This window comes from Mustela erminea, chromosome 5 (genome assembly GCF_009829155.1).
Source record: "Mustela erminea isolate mMusErm1 chromosome 5, mMusErm1.Pri, whole genome shotgun sequence".
Taxonomy (NCBI): Eukaryota; Metazoa; Chordata; class Mammalia; order Carnivora; family Mustelidae; genus Mustela; species Mustela erminea.
In genome coordinates, this window is record NC_045618.1 from 54,532,774 (window position 1) to 54,555,625 (window position 22,852).

The 22,852-nt window shown below is 40.5% G+C and overlaps 1 protein-coding gene across 3 annotated transcripts in view; it reads left to right on the top strand.

Moving 5' to 3' along the window:
- Positions 1-5,736: 5,736 nt before the first annotated feature.
- The window catches only part of KATNBL1 (katanin regulatory subunit B1 like 1), a 36,939-nt gene continuing 19,823 nt past the window's right edge, over positions 5,737-22,852 (top strand). Inside the window, exons 1-2 of one of the 3 annotated variants that reach the window (XM_032343178.1) lie at positions 5,737-5,902; positions 12,289-12,509. The gene's annotated coding sequence lies outside the window, so the exon portion shown is untranslated. Of the gene's footprint in view, positions 5,903-11,983; positions 12,171-12,288; positions 12,510-22,852 lie in introns of those variants that run through there. The other 2 variants (XM_032343179.1, XM_032343177.1) reach the window with 2 other exon arrangements.

The window sequence follows — 22,852 nt, forward strand, 5'->3', positions numbered from 1 at the left end:
CAGGGTCCTGGGATAGAGCCCAGCTTCGGCCTCTCTGCTCAGCAGGGAGCCTGCTTCTCTCCCTCTCTCTCTTTGCCTGCCTTTCCGTCTACTTGTGATCTCTGTCTGTCAAATAAATAAATAAAATTTTTTTAAAAAATTGAAAAAAAAGGCAAAGAAAAAAAGCTATGGCTTATTCTTTATTTCAGTTTTTTTTTTTTAATTCATCTTTTATAGCTCTAGCCAGATGTTCAGGCTCTGTCGCTGTCATCCAGCCGTGATCAATCATGAGGCACCCATCCAACTTCCACACTCCTCTCCACCCAGCCCGTAGGTGGAGACACCCCATTCCCCAGGGCCCACATTAGTCCCCCTACTCTTTTTAGATGGGAGTCATTCTTTACAATATTTGTTTTCTCCCCTTTAAAAGATTCAGAGTTTGGGTACGTTTGAGCAACGCTGTATACATCTTTCTTTTAGAGATTTACAAATGATGTTGGTATTTTAAAGACTGAGAAGTACTACAGTAAATAAATATTTACTTAATATTTGTTTAATCCAAAGTTACCAAATTTTGTGGCCAAGGAAGCCTTTTTTTTCCTTTTTCTTTTTTCCTCCTTTTTTTCAATCTGTCAACATCTTATAGAACGAGTGTTGTGAAGAATATAGCTAATTTGGAGTAGGAACCCAAGCCCATCTCTCGAGGCTGGGATCTGCTCTGCTCTCCCAAGTCTCCTTTCCATAGACGTTATCTTTTTTCTTATAATTGCTGTCCTGCCCATTTCATTGCTTTCCTGCCTGCTCCCAGCCCTTGAACTCCTCTGCATGAGGCCTGTTTGTTATGAGGCCCCAGGAGTCGTGAATCCCCTAAGCAACAGCACGGCTGGGTTTGTGTTGCATATGGCCATAGGGTTCATATGCCATGTACTAAGTACCAGGCCGTCAGCACCACAGTGAGTCTGTCTTCCCACCACTGGCCCCCCTCCTAAAGCTGGTGTCATTCCAGGGCTCTGCTTTCCAAGGCAGCGCCCAATCATACATTTTTCTCTCAGAAAAATCACTGAACAGGTACACGGGGGTGATTTGTAGAGAGATCACTGCACTAGAGTCTATTGACATGTTTTACCAAGGTTACCCTACTTCGCAAACAACCCTTAGAAGAACAATGTTATTATCCCCACTGCGCAGCTCAGGTAAAAATGAAGTAGAAAGGGCCCAAAAGGAGGGATCCAGGCTTCTGATAGAGATGAGCTTGGCTCCAAAGCTAGTGTTCTTTCTGCTCTAACACGCTGCTCCCCACCGTCTTCTCCTTGATGACAGTGTACCCTGATTGCAGGAAATCTGCTGGGAGAAGGGGGGGAATGGTCTCCTGGGATGCAAATTTGAAAATCTATAAATAGTGAATATCGTCACCTGCTTTCCATCTGTAGAGGTGTAACAGAGAGCTGCTTCCGAAACTGTCTTAACAGAAGGATCCCCTCCCAATCAACCATCTCCACCACTCCCACCCTCCAACTCCCCCTCCCTCACAAAAAACCAGTCTGCTTCTGCACCATCAAGGGCATCAGTACTGTGGTGGTGATTGAAATAATCCTGAATCTGGTAAGCTACAAGTAAGATTTGCTAAATTCCACTGCCACAGCCTTACCTGAAACGTTCCCTAATAACATTCCTTCCTTCTACAGTCTACACAGGAAGGTGGGCAAGAGAGGAGCACAAAAAAAAGGACTGACTTCCCACTTCCTCACTTTGACTACCAAAGTCAAGGGCGTGGAATTTTTCCAAAGGTTCTGAGGCTGAGCAGTGGATGTGTTTCCTTAAGGAATAGATGAGCCATTGCTGTCCTTTATTTAGGTCTTTTCAAACATTGTCCTTTATCAGACCTGGCATCAGTCTGCATTGATGAGAATGACACACACCACAGTAAAAGCTGTAGCTTTCCTGAACCTCTGGTCTGAACTACAACACTTTCATACCTAACATTCTTGCTGTCAGTCTTCCCTCTGTCCCACTAGCCATCTTGCAACTCGGTGACAGATCAATCCTTCTAAAGTACTGATTTAACTTCATCACTTTCTCCCTTAATGCCTATGCCTTTTTTTAACTGCCATTTTTAAAAAAAGATTTTTATTTACTTATTTGACAGAGGGAGAGATCACAAGTAGGCAGAGAGGCGGGGAAAGAGAGAGGGGGAAGCAGGCTCCCCGCTGAGCAGAAAGCCAGATCCCAGGACCCTGAGATCATGACCTGAGCCGAAGGCAGAGGCTTAACCCACTGGGCCACCCAGGCGCCCCTTAACTGCCATTTTTACTATGTACATTTATATTAATTGGCATGGTTTGGCTTATATAATGTGATATTTCTCATAAAAGAGCAGTTTACAAAGTTGTAAGTAGGATATAATCTCATTTCTGTTCTTAGATACAGCTACATTTGCATAGTAAAATACCAGAAAAAAACCCATATTCAAATGGAAATAGTGCTTATGCATGTGCAATAGACTTTTAAGGGTTTCTAGTGATTTTTTTTCTTTCCCAAGAACCTTTGCTTGATCATTCCAGATCTTCACAACCTGTCAAGTGACTGCATACCTTTTCAGTCATTGCTCTCCACACTCTGCAGAGCCACCTCCCTCACTCAGATTGGGAGAGACAGTGGTCCTAGAACTTACTTTGCACTCCATCCCCTGCCCCCAAAATGTCCAGAGTACCCTGCTTGTCAAAATCCTGTCCAGCCTCTCAGGCCTGGTTTAAATCTTTCCCCATGATCCTCCCCAATGGGTTAGAAGGAGGCATAAGACTTTGCATGAGAGTTCTTTTTTCATACGGGTGTTTATGGTCAGTGTCACTCTATACACCCTGAATGACGTTCATACCCCTAAGAAAGGCAGATGGAGTGGGGGCAGAAAGGCTGCCTGAGCATTCAGTTCATTTAGATGCAAGGAAGAGAAGGTATTCAGAATGAAGGAATGAGGGAATAGTCAGGGGAGTAAATTCCCTTGAAGACCGCTCAAGGTGAGGGCAAGCAGGGACAAGGATGGGTGGAGGGATAATAAAAGTATGTATAGACTGCACTATATATATATCACTATATATATATATATATGGGACTTGAACTCACAAACATGAGATCAAGAGTTGCATGCTCTACCAACTGAACCAGACAGGTGCGCCTCTTTTTTTTTTTTTTTTCTTAAATCATTTTTTATCTATAAGAGGAAAAAAAAAATTGATTGGGCTCCAAGGGAAAAAAATTCAATTTTGATCGACTAAAAAGTGTCAATGAAGGAAACTGACCTGCCTTCTCATCACTAAAATGGTATATATTTCTTTATTTTTTTTTAAGATTTTTTTTATTTATTTGACAGAGAGAGATCACAAGTTGGCAGAGAGGGAGAGGGAGAAGCAGGCCCCCTGCTGAGCAGAGAGCCTGATTCGGGGCTCGATCCCAGGACCCTGAGATCATGACCTGAGCCAAAGGCAGAGGCTTAACCCACTGAGCCACCCAGGTGCCCCTAAAATGGTATATATTTCAAACATAGCAACACAAAGGCAAATTTCTTTATTTTCACCTTAAGTTATGTTGACACTTGGCAGCCACATGAGATCTATGGGTCAGGGCTGCTCATCACTGGTATAACCTCAAAACCAGAGTCTAGGGATGAACTGCCTGAGAGACTGTGCCCTGAGAAACTCTATAAAGGCGAATATCGGGATTCTTCTCTGGCCTCAAACCACCTGAGGCCTTGTTTTAGCTGAGATCCTTCTATGTTAACACAGCAGATTCCCTGGAGTCCTAGGACTCCGTTATTTTCTTCTCTCATCAACCAGCCTCCCTTGAGGTAAAGTACTGTGTCTTACACTCTTTTTGTCCTCTTCTGATGAGGGCCCCACACGATGCCTTTTGTGGGTCATCAGGAAATTCCTGTTTATGATGAGAGTGATGAAGAAATAGCTTGATAAAAAGTGACTTCACCCAAGTCCGTTGAATTTTTATTTTCTTTAAAAGAGCACACCTACTTAGTGGAAGTCTAACTCAAGGAATGTTCTGTGTTGCACAGCCCTAGAACCCAGGGTTCCTGCTCCCTTCCCTCATGCACCCTGCTGGAGTCTCTCAATAGTCCCACCTGTTACAGGTGTGGCCCCACACATAGGCATGTGCCTGCTTGTGCTTGGCTCTCAAAGGCATCGCTTATGCAAAATATATCTTAAAAGATTTCTCCCACCAACTCAAGTGTGACCCAAATTTTCACCTTTACTTAATTTTTTGCATTAAGTTACCAGAGAAGAAAAATCTATTGTTTGTTATCATCTAATGACATCTTAGTTCTTTTTTTTTTTTTACAGAAACTTTTTTTTTTAAAGATTTTATTTATCAGAGAGAGAGGGAGAGAGCAAGCACAGACAGACAGAATGGTAGGCAGAGGCAGAGGGAGAAGCAGGCTCCCTGCTGAGCAAGGAGCCTGATGTGGGACTCGATCCCAGGACGCTGGGATCATGACCTGAGCTGAAGGCAGCTGCTTAACCAACTGAGCCACCCAGGCGTCCCATGACATCTTAGTCTGATTAGTTTGTCTACCACGCCTCCCATTGCCCTGAACTCCCACAACATTTAGTATATACTAATTTAGTATTATATACAAATTTAGTACATACCACATTTAATATATCATCACACCCACCACAGTGTATTGGAATGACCTCTTTTCCTGTTTGTCCAAGCCACCATGAGCTCTTCCAGGCTATCTATGGCAACTGGTACAGTGTCAGCCTGGCACATGGTAGGCCCTCAAAGATACTGGTTGAACCAAACATAAGCAACCCAAGCTCTGGATAGTTTAGAAAAAAAGAGGCTAAAAAAAAAAGAGTCAAGGAATGTAGTAATTGCAGAAAGGAAATGTTTCATCAAAAATGAACCACTTGATTGGCTTCTGCAAGAGGCGAGAGGCCTAGCAGAGACAGTCTTGCTCCTGTCACAATTTGGTTAACCTTGACCAGTGGTTTACCTTTGAAGATGGGTACGCTCTGCCTCTACTATGATGAAGAGAATTTTCCTCAGTGATTCAAAGTAGGTGAGGGACAGACTCAACCCTCACCTCATATTCCAGTGTTTCGCACACCAAAGAGCTTGAGCTTGCTTCCTGAGGATAGGGTTTGCATCATACATATTTCTTGTGTTCTTCAGAGTCTAACATAGAGTCTGACGCATATAGGAACTGAAGCATAATAGCTAACAAATGGTATAGTGCTTGCCATATACCAGACACATTCCTCTAAGCATTTCATATGTATGAATTCATTTAATCCTCATATCTGTGAGGCAGATACTATTAAAATCTCCATTTTACAGATGGGCAAACCAAAGCACACAGGAATTTATGTGACTTGTCCAAGGTCACATAGCTCTAGGGTCCATGACTTTAAATACTTTGCCTTAGTACATTTAAGTGGGACTGAATGAATACAACTCTCTCCGCCCCATACTTTTAAAGCAGATTGTTTCATCTCCTGGGACAACACTTAAAGCACGGTCTCCCTCACCAGACTGTTACTAGCTCAAAGTCATTCTTTGCCCCTTGTCCATCGTCAGTTCCTGGAGAGTCACTACTTGCCGCCCCATAGCAAGACTACCGCGCGCGCCCGTGGCCACCAGGGGGCACGATGGCCACACATCCTGCTCGCCCTCCCTTTGATCCTGCGAGACCCGAGGAGGGCGGAGCCAGCGTTGGGCGGGGCCGGCCAGCCCTCCCTCACTTCCCCCCACCCAACCCCCGGGGAAGCTATCCCGGCGGGCTGCGCGCGCGGCTGCGTTTGAATGGCTCAGAGTGGGGCTCGGCCCGGGAGCCGAGGGACCGTCTGGGCTACCGAGCGCAGTTGGTTAGTGCCGGGGCTGGGCTGAGGCGCCGCGCTACCATGAGGCGCCGGTAAGTGACGGCCGGGCTTCTGGAAGCCCGGCTCCCGCAGCTGCCCTGCGGAGGCTGTGCGTCTCGTCGCGCCCGGACGCGCCCTGGGCCCACCTGAGGCCCCACGGCGGCCTCCACTCGTCGGAGCGCGGCAGCCGGCCTGCGGGGTCGGGGGCGGGGCGGCGAGGCCGCGGCCTCGGAGCTGGAGCCCCTGCCCGGCTACGGCGTGGAGCATCCGGGCGGCTGGGGTCCGGGTCGGGAGAGGCGTGGACGCGGCCAGCTGTCACTTAATTTATCTGCGGGTGGGGCCGGCTGTTTGCACGCCGGGGAGGGGAAGGACGGAGCGCGTCTGCGGCGATCTGTTTAAGGACCTGTTTTCCCGAGCTGCCTAGGCCGGGCCTTGGTATTTCCTTATTTTCTGCTGGGTCGTTGGTTCCCTGACAGATAAGCTTTTGTTTAGCCGGACAAAAACTTGACATAACTGCATAAGAATTGCTGACTGCAACTTTAAAAACCTCATTGTATTTTCTGAAAAGTTGTTCTGTAACAGTACCTAGGCTTTTACCACGCTTTTAAATTGGCTTAAATATGGAGATAACAAAGAGTTCAGTTGTTTTCTTGTGGCTTGTAAAGTTCCTTGAAAACAGAGGTGTCTATGTCAGTTTCTTTACAGATTAAAAGAAAAAAAAAACTGGAACAAATATTAGTTGTGTAGTAATCAGTTTAGCACTAGCAAAAGTTCTGAGAACCTAGACGACCTAATAGCTTAAACTTGTGTCAGTGGTTTATTCTGTTTTGTTTGAACCTGCTTCAGACTTGAATCAGAACGTTACACATTGAGGCTTTTACTTGGCTAATAGCTAGCATTGTAATAATAACAATGGTAAATATTTCTTTTGGGACTTCTATATGCTAAGCACTGTTTGAGAGCTTTACTTTGGGACGGATACTATTATCCCCTTTTGGACAAGGAGGAAACTGAGACACAGAGAAGTTGAGTAACTCGTACAAGGATGCACAGCTAATATGTTTGGGACCCAAGCAGGCTGGCTTCATGCTTTTAACTATGCTACCTTTTTTTTTTTTTTTTAAAGGTTATTTATTTATTTATTTATTTGACAGACAGCGATCACAAGTACGCAGAGAGGCAGGCGGAGAGAGAGGGGGAGGGTAGCAGGCTCCCTGCTGAGCAGAGAGCCTGATGTGGGGCTCCATCCCAGGACCCTGCGATCATGACCTGAGCCGAAGGCAGAAGCTTTAGCCCACTGAGCCACCCAGGTGCCCCTTAACTATGCTTCTTTAACTGCATTCTTTACATGTATGTCTTTTTAGTTTACAGAGCTCTTTATTTACTTCTTCAACTGGGGATATAATATATGTGAAGTGTGTTTGTGTATATATACGTTCACACACTATTAAATTCAGTTCTCTGCTCTTGTTGACCATACTTAACGTTTTGTGCACTGAGCAGATATTTTAAGATAAATGGAGTTCATAAAGTTCATGTTTGTGTTGTAGTTTTAATTCCTTTGTATCATTTCTTCAAAGTGTAGAGAACAGTTTGAAACCTATATATTCCTTAAAATATACCATTATATATTGTTTTTGTTCTAAGTCTGTTTCACTCAAACTATTGAGTGGTTACTCTGTACTTGGAATAATTATACTTCCAGCTCCATGACAAGAAATAAAGGTTCAAAGCAAAATCATATCATGAGAAATCAGCAGTTTACAGTCCAAGAGAAATGTGCTAGGGCAACAGACCTTAGTTTGGGATATGAGATTAACAACAGCAATATAAAATACTGTTGTTTAGTGCAGAGGGTATAGGGGCTGAACAGTAATGCTTCTGCAAAGAACAACTAAAGGATGGATGTAGGGCATTGAATAGAAGCATGAATGAGGAATTTTAGTGAGGAAACAGTGTGTTCAGAGACTTGGAAGTGAAATGAAATGATTTTTTCTAGGGAACAGTGGACCTGATCTATTTGGAAAGTTCCTTTTGAGAAAAATGAGATTATGTGGGTAGGAATGAGAATAAGTATAATTATATATGACACATATGGGAAAGAAGTTTAGGTTTGACATATGTGTATATACACAGATGGTTTTGCAAGTTTAAAACTTTTAAATCAGTGGCTCTCAACTGGGGGCAACACTTTTTGTCCCTCAAGGGACATGTGGCGGTGTCAGGACTAGAATTGGGGGAGGTGCTTCTAGCATCTAGCAGAGAGAGGCCAGGAAAGCTACTGCTACACATCTTGCGATGAGACAGCCCCTCCTTGAGAAATAATTACCTCAAATTACCTCAAACAGGTTGAGAAATCCTGTTGTGAGTTGATTGTTTCTATGGCCAACCTCTGCTTCCATGTGTTTTATTTAAGTATGAATGATGAATGTTAGGAGCATGAGTTCAAGTAATGTTAAAGCTGGGGGAAGCTGGCTCAGAAACTTCAAGAAGGTGGCTGTTGTTGGGAGTCCTGGGAGGGAGGGGAGACTAAGGAAAAAGGATGAGGGCAGTGAGAATGACATGTAATGGTAAAATGAGACAATTATTTAAATAACATTTTTTTCTGAGTTTGAAAATAATGCATGTTCATTGTAGGAAATTTTGGAAATGTAGAGAGTGTGAAAAAATTTAAAAGCACTTATAACCTCCCAACCCCACTCTGAGCAGAAAAAAACAACTGTTTTAACATTTTCATGTGGTGGTTTTTTTCAAAAATTTTTTATGCTGATAATTATTTTCCTTTCTGTAAAACTAGGATTATACATTTTTCCCCTATGGGTTTGTATTGTTTTGCCTTTTTTTTTTTTTTTAAAGATTTTATTTATTTGACTGACAGAGATCACAAGTAGGCAGAGAGGCAGGCAGAGACAGAGGAGGAAGCAGGCGCCCTGCTGAGTAGAGAGCTCAAGGAGGGGCTGGATCCTAGGACCCTGGACCATGATCTGAGCCAAAGGCAGAGGCTTTAACCCACTGAGCCACCCAGGCGCCCCCCCCCCTTTTTTTTAAGTCAGAATGTCATATGATTATTTCCCATTGCTTGAAAAATGCTCTTTTTAATGGTCGCAGGCCTTGTTGTGTGTGTGTACTTTTGAAATTGGAATTTTTGCTTTATTCAAAAGAGACATTTTGAGCAAGATACGGAATATGGTGACTGACTAACTATAGAAAACAATAGGGGCAAAAGTCTATGGTATCTTCAAGGTTTTAAGCCTCAGAAACTAAAAGAATGGCAGAGTTACGGAAATAAATTGGAAGTCTCATAATAATTTTTTGAGGGGAATTTCTCATAATAATTTTCATCTTAGGTATGGAAACTGCCATCACAGACACCCATAATGAGATTTTAATGAGGATCCTTGTTCCTGTCAGTTTACATTCCTCCTAAAAGAAGAATTTTTTTTTAAGATTTTATTTATTTATTTGATAGAGATCACAAGTAGGCAGAGAGGCAGGCAGAGAGAGAAGAGGGGAAGCAGGCTCCCTGCTGACCAGAGAGCCTGATGTGGGGCTTGATCCCAGGACGCTGAGATCATGACCTGAGCTGAAGATAGAGGCTTAACCCACTGAGCCACCTAGGCACCCCTTTTCATAAAATTTTTAAAATCCATAATCTTTCTTCTGTTTTCTTTTTTGGGGGGTGGTGGTGGTGGTGGTACAAAGCTGATTTTTCCATTCTTAGCATGTCTTATTTTTCTCTTGAAAGTTTTTTTAAAATACAGTTTCTATTAGAATACGAATAAGGCTCATGTTGGTTGTTCATGAACCTTTGAGAGATTAAAGGGAGAGTTTGGGTTTTCAGATGTATAAATTGGTACAATTTATAAGCAAGAGGTGAGTGTAACCATTCTGGAGGAAGAGGAATTATCTTTAAAAATGCTTGCCTAGTGCCTCACAATAACATCACCCTCGTTTTATCAATCATTACACTCATGACCCATATCAGTAATTTGGTACTTTCTGAAAAATGTATTTAGGAAAGTAATTTTAAAAAGAAAAAAAAAAAAACCACCTTAAACTGAATACAAATGGTACCTTTACTGGGAACGTACACTTTCAGCTTGGATAACTTACAGTTTGATTTTGCTAGATTCAAATGCTGTGTTTACTACTTTGTGCTCATGTCCAGGTATCTTCTCTAGTATGTATTAATTTTGGAGAAATTTTGTATTTCCTCTCTTTGTTCTGGGGGCATTATAAGGATAGAGATGGGGGAAAGAGTCTTCTGAAATGGACCCCCAGTTTGCTTCCCCTATAACCACCTCTCAAGTTTACACACTGCCTGAAATTCTTTTTGCCTTGAACAGTCATCCAGAAACGTATCACCTATGTATGAATCATGAATCCCCATTCTAGCATCTCTTCTTCTCACTGGTATAATCTTAAAACGCGTTTGGTATTACATGGGAAAGACACTAACACTGGAACTCACAGTTCCAGGTTTTGCTCTCCTACCGGTAACTGAGTGTTCTTGGGCAGATCTCTTAATCTCATTTGTAAATTGAGAGTATCTTCAAGGTCCTTCCCAGCTCTAAGAGTCTGTTAATCTGTGAAGTATTTACTTTTCAAGGGTAATTATCTCTGGTGAGACCGTTAGTCTTTCACATCTTAGCATGCATTAATCAGAAGATATCTTCCAATGGCATTTGTAAAAACTACTCCCGTGTAATAGGATTGGGGGAGAAATTTTAGAATGGAATTTAACTGCCACTAGCATATAAGTTGCAGTAGGGCAGGGATCATTGTTTTGTTCACTCATGTTTTCTCAATGCCAAGAATGGTAATTAGCCTGTAACATGTACTTAATATTTGTTGAATGAAAGGAATGGATTGTTGTTGAGGAAAGACAAGCTTGTTGGAGTACTGCACAGATGCTCTGAGTCGTTTGAAAGAACTCCGAATACAACCCAACTTGATTACAACCCAGTCATTTCTGTAATATAAAAATACCTCCCAAGAGATAGTAAAGCATCTGTTGCTCACTTGGTTGCCTTTCAGAACTCTGTAGTAATTACTGCCCTGATTGCCCCTCATACTTAGAATACAGTTTTGTCCATTACCAGATCTTACTTTAGTGCTACCTTGACTTTTGAGTGTGCCTTTTACTCTTATTTGCAAAAATCTGGGCCTTACTGGGCCTTTTGAGTGGCTCAGATCATTAAGCATCTGTCTTCAGCCTCATCTAGCTCTCGGTTCAGCGGGGCATCAGCTACTGCCTCTCCCTCTGCCCCTCCCCCTACACACACACACCCTCTCTCTCTTAAATAAATAAAATCTTTTTTTTTTTTAAGATTTTATTTATTTATTTGAAGATCATAAGTAGGCAGAGAGGTAGGCAGAGAGAGAGGAAGGGAAGCAGGCTCCCTGCTGAGCAGAAAGCCTGACATGGGGCTTGATCCCAGGACCCTGGGATCATGACCTGAGCCAAAAGCAGAGGCTTTAACCCAACTGAGCCACCCAGGTGCCCCCAAATAAATAAAATCTTAAAAAAAAAAAACCAACTTAGGCCTTGCTTATTTCCTATACTACTTAGTACCATCATTAACAGTATGTTTAGTGTTGTAGCCAAAATAAATCACAGAGATTGATTAAAATTTGGCCTTTTGTCTATGGAGGATTCATGGCACAGCTGTTGAAAACTAGTACTCTTGGGACTCCTGTTAGTCATCCTATTTCTATAACTGCCATATAAAATAATCTTCAAGAATAGTTTTTTTTTTAAATTAAAAAAAATTTACTTAAGTAATCTCTGTACCTAATGTGGGGCTCAAACTCACAACCCTGAGATGAAGATCCTCCTACTTGACTGACTGAGCCAGCCAGGTGCCCCAAGAATAGTTTTTAATCATATAATTTCTATACAAAGCTTCTCAGTAAGTGTATTTTGTCTAGAAAATTAAAGTTCAGGGGGCACCTGGGTGGCTCAGTGGGTTAAAGCCTCTGCCTTCGGCTAAGGTCATGATCCCAGGGTCCTGGGATAGAGCCCTGCATCGGGCTCTCTGCTCAGCGGGGAGCCTGCTTCTCCCTCTTTCTCTGCCTGCCTCTCTGTGTACTTGTGATCTCTGTCAAATAAATAAATAAAATCTTTTTTTTAAAAAAATAAATAAAGTTCAGGTTCCTGACCCAGTATCTAGGGACTTTTGCATTTTATCCCATCTACTTTTCTAGTTTGTTTCCTCCACATGATCTGAACTCAGTAACTATTTAATTATTGAATAGTTGCTGTAGATAATAAACAAAAAGCACAGTTATTCTCACCTGTTTCCGGGTAAGGAAAGACTGGTAGGTATCCCTTTATAGGGTGGCATTCATTATTTGGGGGAATATTTAATGAAAAATAGCGTAAGGGACAATAACTCATAACCTCCATGTAAACAGTTTTTTCTCTTCTTGTTGGCAGATCTATTTGGAAACTGAGTAAATAATCAGAAGGAAATTACTTATGTATATTCAGTGGCATCAGTTGACTACTTAGTGAGACTGACAACATTATTATGTAGCCCTCAACATTGTTTGGATGATTTCTCAATCTGGATGGCCTATGTTATTTTGCAGTAACAACCCCCAAATCTCAGTGGCTTCAAATAACAAAGGCTTATTTCTCCTTGATTCATCTTACATGTGAGTTATCTGGAGGCTCTGCTCTATGTTATCCTTGCTAAGGAATGTGGACAGATGGAACCTTAATCTCTGTCCTGTTGCTAGTTGCCGCAATAGAGGGATGGTGATAGTAGTGAATCATACAAAGTGGCTCTGAAAGGCTTCTGTTTATATTTCAGTGGCAAAAGCAAGTCATATGACCATACCTAACTTCAAGATGATGGGCAAGTATAAACTTACCATATATGTGGAAGGAGAATTGAAATATGGCACAGTTTTAATTTTTACCACAGTTAGATACTCTCCCATTGACTTTTTTAAAAAAATATTTTATTTATTTGACAGACAGAGATCACAGGTAGGCAGAGGCAGGCAGAGAGAGAGGAAGGGAAGCAGTCTCCCTGCTGAGCAGAGAGCCCGACTTGGGGTCTCGATCCCAGGACCCCTGGGACCATGACCTGAGCTGAAGGCAGAGGTTTTAACCCACTGAGCCACCAAGCCATCCCACTGACATTTTTAACTATTTTGTGACTCCTCACTTCCAGCTGACCATTATCTTTCAGGGTTGACTTTGTCTTTCTTTAGATAGGTTCCTTTATTCATCAGCTGTTTATTAAGCATCTGTTATGTGCCAAGCACTTTTTTAGATGCAATGAACATGATTTCTGCTGTCAGTGGAGCTCACAGTCTATGGGAGGACATGAATAATTAGCAAATAAGCAAGCTAATTTCAGATACTGATCGTTGCTATTGTAGGGGGGTAAAATACAAGGTACTGGTATAGAGAATGGAGGTAAGGTTGGGGTTATTCTTGATTGGGTGGTCAGGGAAGTGCTCTTGGGTGGGTAACATCTGAGCTGAGAGGTGGAAGCCCGGGAGTATATAGGAGGAATGTTTAAGCAGAAGGAATGGTTTGGCCACAAAACAGAAATGAACTTGGCATGTTGAAGGATAGAAGTCCAGTGTAGCTAGAGGATTTAGGAGGAAACCGAAACAATCCAAAAGAGAAATGATGGTAGTTTGGTCTAGGATGGTGGTAACAGAAATGGAGAGAAATGAATAGTTTGGGAATACATTAAAAAGGCAGAATCAGTGGATTGGAGATATGGAATTTATGAAAAGAGAAAATAAGAATGAATCCTTTGGAGCTTTCAGCAACTGAAATTAGGAATAGTTGAAAGGATCAGATTTGAGAGGGTGGATATTAAGGGTTCTATTTTCAGTATGTTAAGTTCAAGAATTATTGACTGTGGAACTGACATCCACATGGAGCTACTCACAGGCAGTTGGTGATAAGAGTTCAGAGTTGAGGGGAAACATTGAGAGGGGCATTTTTTTTAAATGAGGTCAATATGTTTAATTTGGTTACAGTTAAGTTTTAGACCGGGTTTCATTATACTTCATTAAGGCAGTGTGTGATTCATATGCTGGAAAAGGGTGTTCCCTAAGAGAAGAGGGCATTTTCAAATTTCATCATACATTCTGACTTCAGCCCAGGGGACATGGTGATAACAAACCACTGTAATGGATAGGGATATGTGGTAATCCTTGCAAGTGTTGGAATGTAAGAAGGATTAAAAACTATTCTTATAAAAGGACCCTAGCATCATCTTCTTTTGATTTAATTCTCAAAGGGTAGTCTATCCTTTCTTTTAAGGTGTTAGGGTATACTCCCCTTTGTTGTCGTCCCACCCCCCACAACTTCAAAATTAGGCACAAGTATTATAGATTGATAACCTTAGTCCAAATCATGAAGAGAGCACATTAAAAATAGTTTATATTAGCTTGTCTTTTTTGGAGTTGTATATCCTATTGGAATATCCTTTCATACATAGTGTCTTACCTATCTTGAAAGCATCAGAAGTACCTTTAGTAGCTGAACAGGGGGGGTCAGAAGGGATCCTTAAGGTGATGTTGTCTTATATATGTATATATTTATGTACATTTCTGAGTTTAAGAAGACTGTAAGAAAGGATTAGAGTATTTTTCCTCCCTATAAATGTTTCCAGAAAAATACTGTAATATTTTAACAGAGAGAATAAGATATTCAGCAAAACATGGTAAGATAATCATCTACTTGGCTTTAGAAGCCCTAAGTCTTCCTAAAGATTCAGGTGTGTAGCCATTTAAGAAGAGAGGTATATTATACTATCAAGACATTTTATAACTTTTTAAAAAATAATTTTATCACATTTTTATTTGACTTCCAGTTAACATACAATTTAATATTAGTTTCAGGTGTAGAATTTAGTGATTCATCACTTATATAGAACACTCAGTGCTCATCACAAGTGTCTTCCTTAATACCCATCACTCATTTAACCCATTCCCCCACCCACCTCCTCTCCAGTAACCTTTAGCTTGTTCTCTGTAGTTAAGAGTCTGTTATGGGGGTGGGGAGGGGGAAAGATTTTCTTTTAAAGTAATGTCTACACTCAACTTGGGGCTTGAACTCACAACCTCAGGATCAAGAATCACACTCTACCAACTGAGCTAGCCAGGCGCCCCACTGTCAGTACATTTAGTTTAGTTAAAAGATAATACTTGCATTTGATACAAAATTCAAGAAGTCCAAAAGGGAAAAGTCTCCCTCTCATCTCATCCCCGAGCCATACTTACTACCCTCTCTTCTTGTTTAACCTTTCAGAGATATTCAGTGAATATACAGGCAGTCACTTCCATACACATTTTGGTTTTTTTTTTTTTTTTTTTTTATTTTTTTTTATTTTTTTATTTTTTTTTTATTTTTTTAAAGATTTTATTTATTTATTTGACAGACAGAGATCACAAGTAGGCAGAGAGGCAGGCAGAGAGAGAGAGAGGAGGAAGCAGGCTCCCTGCTGAGCAGAGAGCCTATGTGGGACTCGATCCCAAGACCCTGAGATCATGACCCGAGCCGAAGGCAGCGGCTTAACCCACTGAGCCACCCAGGCGCCCACACATTTTGTTTTTACATAAGTTGTAACATACTTTTCTGCACCTTCTGCTTCATCAGTGATATTTATGTGTAACTTAATGATAGCCAACATTTACAGAGTGATTAACCATGTGCCAGACATTGTGGCAAATGGATTATTTTATTTAATCTTCACAACACTACCCTGGAAATAGGTTAAGTAATTTGCCTTTAGTCACATAACTATTAAATGGTTAAAGTGGGACTCAAACCCAGGGAATCTGACTCTAGGACTTGTGTCACCTGGTTACAACATACGGCTTCGTCCTTTCAGTTTAATCACCTAAGAAAAGTACAACTTCATATTACTTCTTTCAGATGCAAACTAAAACATAATCTTATTTATTGTCTGTCAAATTCTCAGGGATAAAAATTCATAATACAGAATCTTCTATCATCAAGGGTGCCGATAGTGGTTATTGCCCACCTCTGTCTGCAGGAGTGTGGATTGGAGGGCAGCTTTCCATCTGCCCATTTGCCAGGCTTACATAGTTGCCCAGTTCAGTAAATGCAGCAGTTTAAAATAGAAGTTTAAAAGCGTTGTTTTGGGGTTCGTTAAATGTCTGCCTTCAGCTCAGGTCATGGTCCCAGAGTTCTGGGGTCAAAACCCATATTTATCAGGCTCCCTGCTCACTGGGTAGCCTACATCTCCCTGTGCTACTCCCCATGCTTATACTCTTGCTCTCTGTCTCTGTCAAATACATAAAATCTTTAAAAATAATAATAAAATGATTGTTTCTATGAAAACTAATTGGAATGGTTTAGATGCACTAGATGAAGGGAAGTGTGACTTAAAAACTTCGTATCAACTTAGGTTTAGCTTTCAAAGCTAAAGTTATGTGAAGTAAAACCATAGTCATTTAGAATTTTGTACTGGGGCACCTGGGTGACTCAGTGGGTTAAGCCTCTGCCTTTGGCTCAGGTCATGATTCCAGGATCCTGGATCTAGCCCCACATCAGGCCTGCTCAGCAGGGAGTATGCTTCCCCCCACCTCTTTCTGTCTGCTTCTCTTCCTACTTGTGATCTTTCGCTCTGTCAAATAGATAAAATCTTTAAAAAAAAAAAAAAAAAGAATTTTGTACTGATAGTGCTTTGTGAGTGGCATTAGTTCTTGGGCCGCTTGAAATCCAGTGTAGAAATCATAGATGATGCATATGCATTATTTTAAGGTACATCTCTGTTTCAAATCAGTCTTCAATTTTAAATGACTTTTTGATTAATAATAAAAAATTACCACTCCCAGTCACATTATATGAAAGGGCCTCTATCATATATTTGAATATGAATATAATCATATTTTTGACCCAATAATGAACTTATCTAGAGGAAATAATCAATTTTGTACAAATATATATGTCTATTAAAGTATTTTCTGATGGGCCCCTGAGTGGCTCACTGGGTTAAGCCTCTGCCTTTGGCTCAGGTCATGATCTCAGGGTCCTGGGATTGAGCCCCACGCCGGGTTCTCTGCTCAGTGGGGAGCCTGCTTCCCCCTCTCTGCCTACTTGTGACCTCTCTCTCTGTCAAATAAATAAAATCTTTTTCTAAAAAGTATTTTCTGATATAGCAAAAATTAAAATATTCTTATGATAAAATAGTATTGTCATTTAAATCATTTTCAAAAAAACTTTCTAATATGTAAGAAAACTATGTTAATGACAAAATGCAGGCTATAAAACTAAACTGCATGGTGGGGCACCTGGGTGGCTCAGTTGGTTAAGCATCTGCCTTTGGCTCAGGTCATGATCCCAGCATCCTCAGATTGAACCCTGCATCCAGCTTCCTACTCAGTGGGAAGACTGCTTCTCCCCCTCCCTCTGCAGTTCCCCCCACTTGTGCTTTCGCTTCCTGTCTCTCTCTGTCAAATACATACATAAAATCTTAAAAACCAAGCAAACAAAAAACTAATTAAACTGCATGAGAGGAGAAGCACCAGAATAGTATTGGTGGTCGAATTACTAGTGATTTTTTTAATTTTAATTTGACTTGTTTTTAAAGCAGGTAATACTTGTATGAAAGGCAAAATTTTGTATAAAGGGAGCAAAAAGTAAAAAAGTTTCTCTACTGTTCCCCAGCTGTGTGGTTCACCTCTGTGGAAGCATTCAGTGTTTGTTAGGATGTTCTAATGTGAGAGAGGTCATTGTTATCCATGTTTATTTTATTTTTTATTATTTTTTAAAGATTTTGTCAGAGCACAAGCAGGGAAGAGTGGCATGCAGAGGGAGAAGCAGGGTTCTCACTAAGCAAGGAGCCCTGATGAGGGGCTGTATCCCCAGGACTTTGAGATTATGCATGGCCTGAGCTGAAGGCAGGCCCTTAACCAACTGAGGTACCCAGGCGTCCTAATCCATGTTTATTTCTGATTTTTTTTTTTCCTTTTATGCAGCATACTTCCTTCTGCCTCCAAATCTAGGGATGTGGAGTTACAGAGGGAGGGACAGGACCATAGACTTCCTGCCCACATGTTTTTGTTTCTCTCTCTCCCCCACCCCCACTCCCACATGACTCTTCTTGAGACAAAGTTGACTGCATCTGCAGTCTTTAAAGGGAATACTACCTCTAACCCAAAGAGCAAGGACATGACACGCCATTTAAATTGTATCGTTGCAGAACATTGCTATATATATATGTTTATATAGCCCACACATAAGATTTGCTGTCTGATCTGTTTCTTTTATGAAAATTTTTAATCCTGTGGAGAGGATGATATAATGAATATCCATCCGAATTACCCAGCTTCAGCCATTATCAGTGTTTCTTGTTTTATTGATTTTCCCCTACTCTGTAAATCCCAAACATCATCTCTTTTCTTCTGTATGATATATGTATATATATCTCTAAAAGACTCTTAAAAAAAAAAAAAGATGTGATAATAATAATACCATTCAACTAGAAATAACTAATGGTGTTTCCTTACTATCATACACTGCTAATGGAAATGTAAAATGATACAACTTTTCAAAGTTTGGCAGTTTTCTTAAATAGTTAAACATAAACCTACCCCCATCCCACTCCTAGGTATTTACCCAAGAGAAATGAAAGTATCTGTTCACGCTGAGACTCGTACAAGACTCTTCATAGCAGCTTTATTAGTAATAGCCAAAACTGGAAACAACCCAAATGTCTATCAGCAGATGAATGGAAAACAAATTTTGATATACTCACACAATAGAGTACTGCTCTGCAGTAAAAAGGAATGGACTGTTGATACATATAACAGCATGAATGATTCCCAAAATAATTATGTTGAGTGAAAAAAACCATACCCCTCTCCCAAAGAAGAGTATATACTATGTGATTCTTTCTGTATAAAGTAGTAGAAAATGCAAACTAATCTGTAGTGACAGAAAGCAGATCAAGTGTTTGGGGAAGAAGTATAAAGGGACACAGGAAATTTTTGAAGATGGTGGATAAAGGGGCACCTGGGTGACTTTGTGGGTAAGTGTCTGCCTTCGGCTCGGGTAATGATCCCATGGTCCTGGGATCGAGCCCTATATTGGACTCCCTGCTCAGTGGGAAGTCCGCTTTTCCCTCTCCCTCTGCTTGCTGCTCTCCGTGCTTCTCTATCAGATAAATAATAAAATCTTAAAAAAGGATGATGGATAGGTTCCATATATTGATTGTGGTAGTGGTTTAATGGATATATATGTGTGTGTGTGTGTGTGTGTGTGTGTATACACACACTAAATATTAAATATGTACAGTTTATTATTTGTTATACTTTAGGGTTATAAACAAGTAATTCCTTAATATCACATATCCACTTAATATTCAAATTTCCCTAATTATTATACATTTTAACAGCTTTTAAAAAATAAGATCTTAAGCAATGTCCACACATTGTATTCAGTTGATGCAATGTCTTTTAATACATAGCCTCCTTCTCTTTATTTATTTTTTTTCTTGCAAAATATTTGTTGAGGAAACTGAGTTTTGTGTCTGAAAGATTTCTGTTTTCTGGATTTTTCTAATTATATCTTCATGGTAGTGTTTAACAGGTTCCTCTCTGACTTCTATTTCCTTTAAATTGGTAGTTGGTAAAAAGCAGTTGAAGCTTATGTTCAGGCTAGATTTTTTTGGCAAGAATATTTAAGTGTTGTGAAGTGTATTTCCTATTGTATCACATCAGGAGACATGTAATGTCTGACTGTCTCCTTGTTTGTGATGCTAAAGTTGATGAGTGGTTTGGGTGTTATTGGCTTGATACATCCATTATACAGTTCTCAGTCAGCTTCCGTATCTGTTTTGGCTTTGTATTCATGCTCCAATCGAACAGTCATTTCTGGAGAAAAACTGAAAATATGGAAATAAAGAAAGCTCTAGTAGATTATGATTTTTGAGTACGTAAGAGTTTTTACTGTAGTTGCTTAAATAGAGAGCTTTCCTTTATTTCATTTTTACAATTTCTGTTTGTCTTCAGGACTCAGATCTGGTGTGACATAAGATGTATTTCTAGATACTTGATTGCCTCTCAAATTAGATTCACTGCTGCTGCTTTTTTAACAACCTGTACTGTTTGTCTTCTGTAGCAATTACTGTTTTATATTTATTGACTTTATTACTTTCTTGTCACTCTCCCTCCACCCCAGGCCATGAGCTTCTTGAGAAATAAGACATGAACTTCTTACTCATCTCTTGATACATAGTAGGTGCTCAGTAAATGAATGTTAAATACATGCGCTTTCTTTAATCATTTAAAAAATGAACTTTAAAATGCTAGTACTTCGTGATGATGTTCAGTTGCTCACTAGAGGATATACACTCTATAAGGATATATTTTTGTGTCTTTGTATATATTTAAATTAAGAATTATTTAATTACCTTTTAGACTGTGTATCTGAAGGTGTGAGATGCAGCTCCTGCTCATGAGTAGTTTTGAAGTCTAATTGGCAAGAGGAGACACACCTGGATCAGTCAGTGCTCAGTCATGTCTTCATGTAGGCCCTCAGTTATTTGTTAATTGTTAGAGTCCTAAACTATGTGACGTTAATTTACTATGTACCATAAAAAGGTGGTGAAGGAAGAGATCATTGAAGATAGGAATCAAGAAATGATTGAGAGAGGAAGATTTTAACTCAGTCATGGTCTGATAGGCTGTGATGGAATTGAAAGGGACACTTCTGTTTCATAAAAGAAGAAATATTCTGTTTCCCAAAAAAATATGAAACATCAGGAAGGGCAGGAAGTATTAATAGCAAAACAAATGAGACTTATTGTTATAAAGTATGCTTTTTCTGTTTAAGAGTGGTTATAATGAGTCTTTACCCTTTTCTCTGTTTCTTTTTTGAAAGTCTTAATGTGGTTCACTTCTTAAATCTTTGCCATCTTCTGGGATGCTTGGGGGTCTCAGTAGATTAAGGGGCCTGCTTTCGGGCCTAGGTCGTGATCCCAAGGTCCTTGGATTGAGCCCCACATCGGGCTCCTTGTTTAGTGGAGAGCCTGCTTCTTCCTCTCCTTGCCACTCCCTCTGTTTGTACTCTCTTTCTTTCTCTCTCCATCTTTCTCTTTCTCTCTGACAAATAAAATCTTAAAAAGAAATCTTTGACACTCTTGATCCTTCTGTGAACTTCCAGTGTTAGTGCTGTCCCTCCCTGAAGTTTGCCTACTGCTTTGAAATCTCTTTAATCAGTTAAAGTATTCTGTTCAGTTTTGACAGCTAGGTAATTAACTTATTTACCTCCATTCCCTTTGTCCTCCATTTTTCCTTTATTAAAAAGACAAAACCAAAACCAAAAAAATGTGTTTTATTGTCTGCAGGTTTTCTTTTACTTTAGAAGGCAGGGTAAATACACAGACATTTTCACTTCTACAGCTGAGGAAATGAGGCTCAGCTGTTTCCAAGGTCACATAGCTAGTTAAGCTGGAAAGCTGGGGATTTGAACATGGGACAATTTGACCTAATCTTTTAGCTACACTAAACTTTAAGGTTGGATGAGTCTTTAATTTTTCACCCAGGTTGTGAGGTTTGATACCTACTACATAGTGAGCAAAAAGCTTTCCCAGAGAGCTTGGGAGAAGCAGGAGGAGCCTGGAAGCCTTTGCAGGTTAAACTTTTAACTCCCACTAGCTTCCAAGTGAGAGCACTCACCCCCCATCATTGCACACAGAGGGCACTGAGGGCATCTTCTGTCTTCAGGGCCAGACAGCCTACGTAGATGAGTAGAACATAGAACCAGAAGGGCGGGCCTTGGTAATCACAACTCAGAGGAGATAGATATATTTCAAATGCTTTGAGGAATGTTTCTGGAACCTTCGGCACTGAAATCTGGGCCAATTCCTGGAGAAGAATGGATGTGGGCCCAATGGAACCGTATTTTTTACTTTGTCAAGTGAGTGTTGAGTATCCAAGGAGCCTAATGAAAAGCCATGAATGATGTGTGTTTTACAGTTTTTTAAAGTCAGGTTATTGCGTCGTCTTCACGGACATGAGTTTGTTTTTTTTTTTTTTTCTTAAAGATTTTATTTATTTATTTGACAGAGACACAGCGAGAGAGGGAATACAAGCAGGGGGAATGGGAGAGGGAGAAGCAGGCCTCCTGCCGAAGAGTTGTATGTGTATAGTCACTAACACAATCAAGAAATAGAACATGTCCCTCCATCCTCAAGACTCTGGCAACCACTGCTGTTTTTCTTTCCCTACAGTTTTGCCTTTTCTAGAGTGTCATAAAAGTGAAGTTGTATAGTATATAGCATTAGGAATCTCACTTCTCATTTAGCATAAGAAGATTGAGACATTCATGTTGTCATGTGTATTAGTAACTCCTTCCTTTTTATTGGTGAGTAGTTGGTAATTTTTATAGAAAAAATATTGAAAAATCAGTCTCGGAAAATAAATCTTTTAACCAAGGTGAGGTGACCATACATCCCAGTTTGCTTGGGACAAACCTGGTTTATGCCTGTTGACCTAGCATAATTCAGTGAAGGAAAAAAAAAGGTCAGAATGGATCCAGGAAATATTTTTTTTAATTTATTTATTTGACAGACAGAGATCACAGGTAGGCAAGGAGGCAGGCAGAGAGAGCGAGGAGGAAGCAGGCTCCCCACTGAGCAGAGAACCCGATGTGGGGCTCGATCCCAGGACCCTCAGATCATGACCCGAGCTAAAGGCAGAGCCTTTAGCCCACTGAGCCACCCAGGCACCCCCCATGAAATATTTTGAAGAAAGATTCAAGAAGACTTAGTGATCGGTTGGAAGGAAGAGAGAAGTCAAACAACTCCTAGGTTTTTAGTTGAGAGAAGTTTGATACCAGCAATTTAAAATGTGGTAGCTAGGAAGGGCAGTTAGATGGTTTGACATTGGAAGAGATTGAAGAAGTTTGTTTTAGATGTGTTGACTTGGACTACCAATGCCAGGTCAGGAGGCCAAATAGAAGTTGGAGGAGAGACTGGGTCTAGAGAAATAGCTGA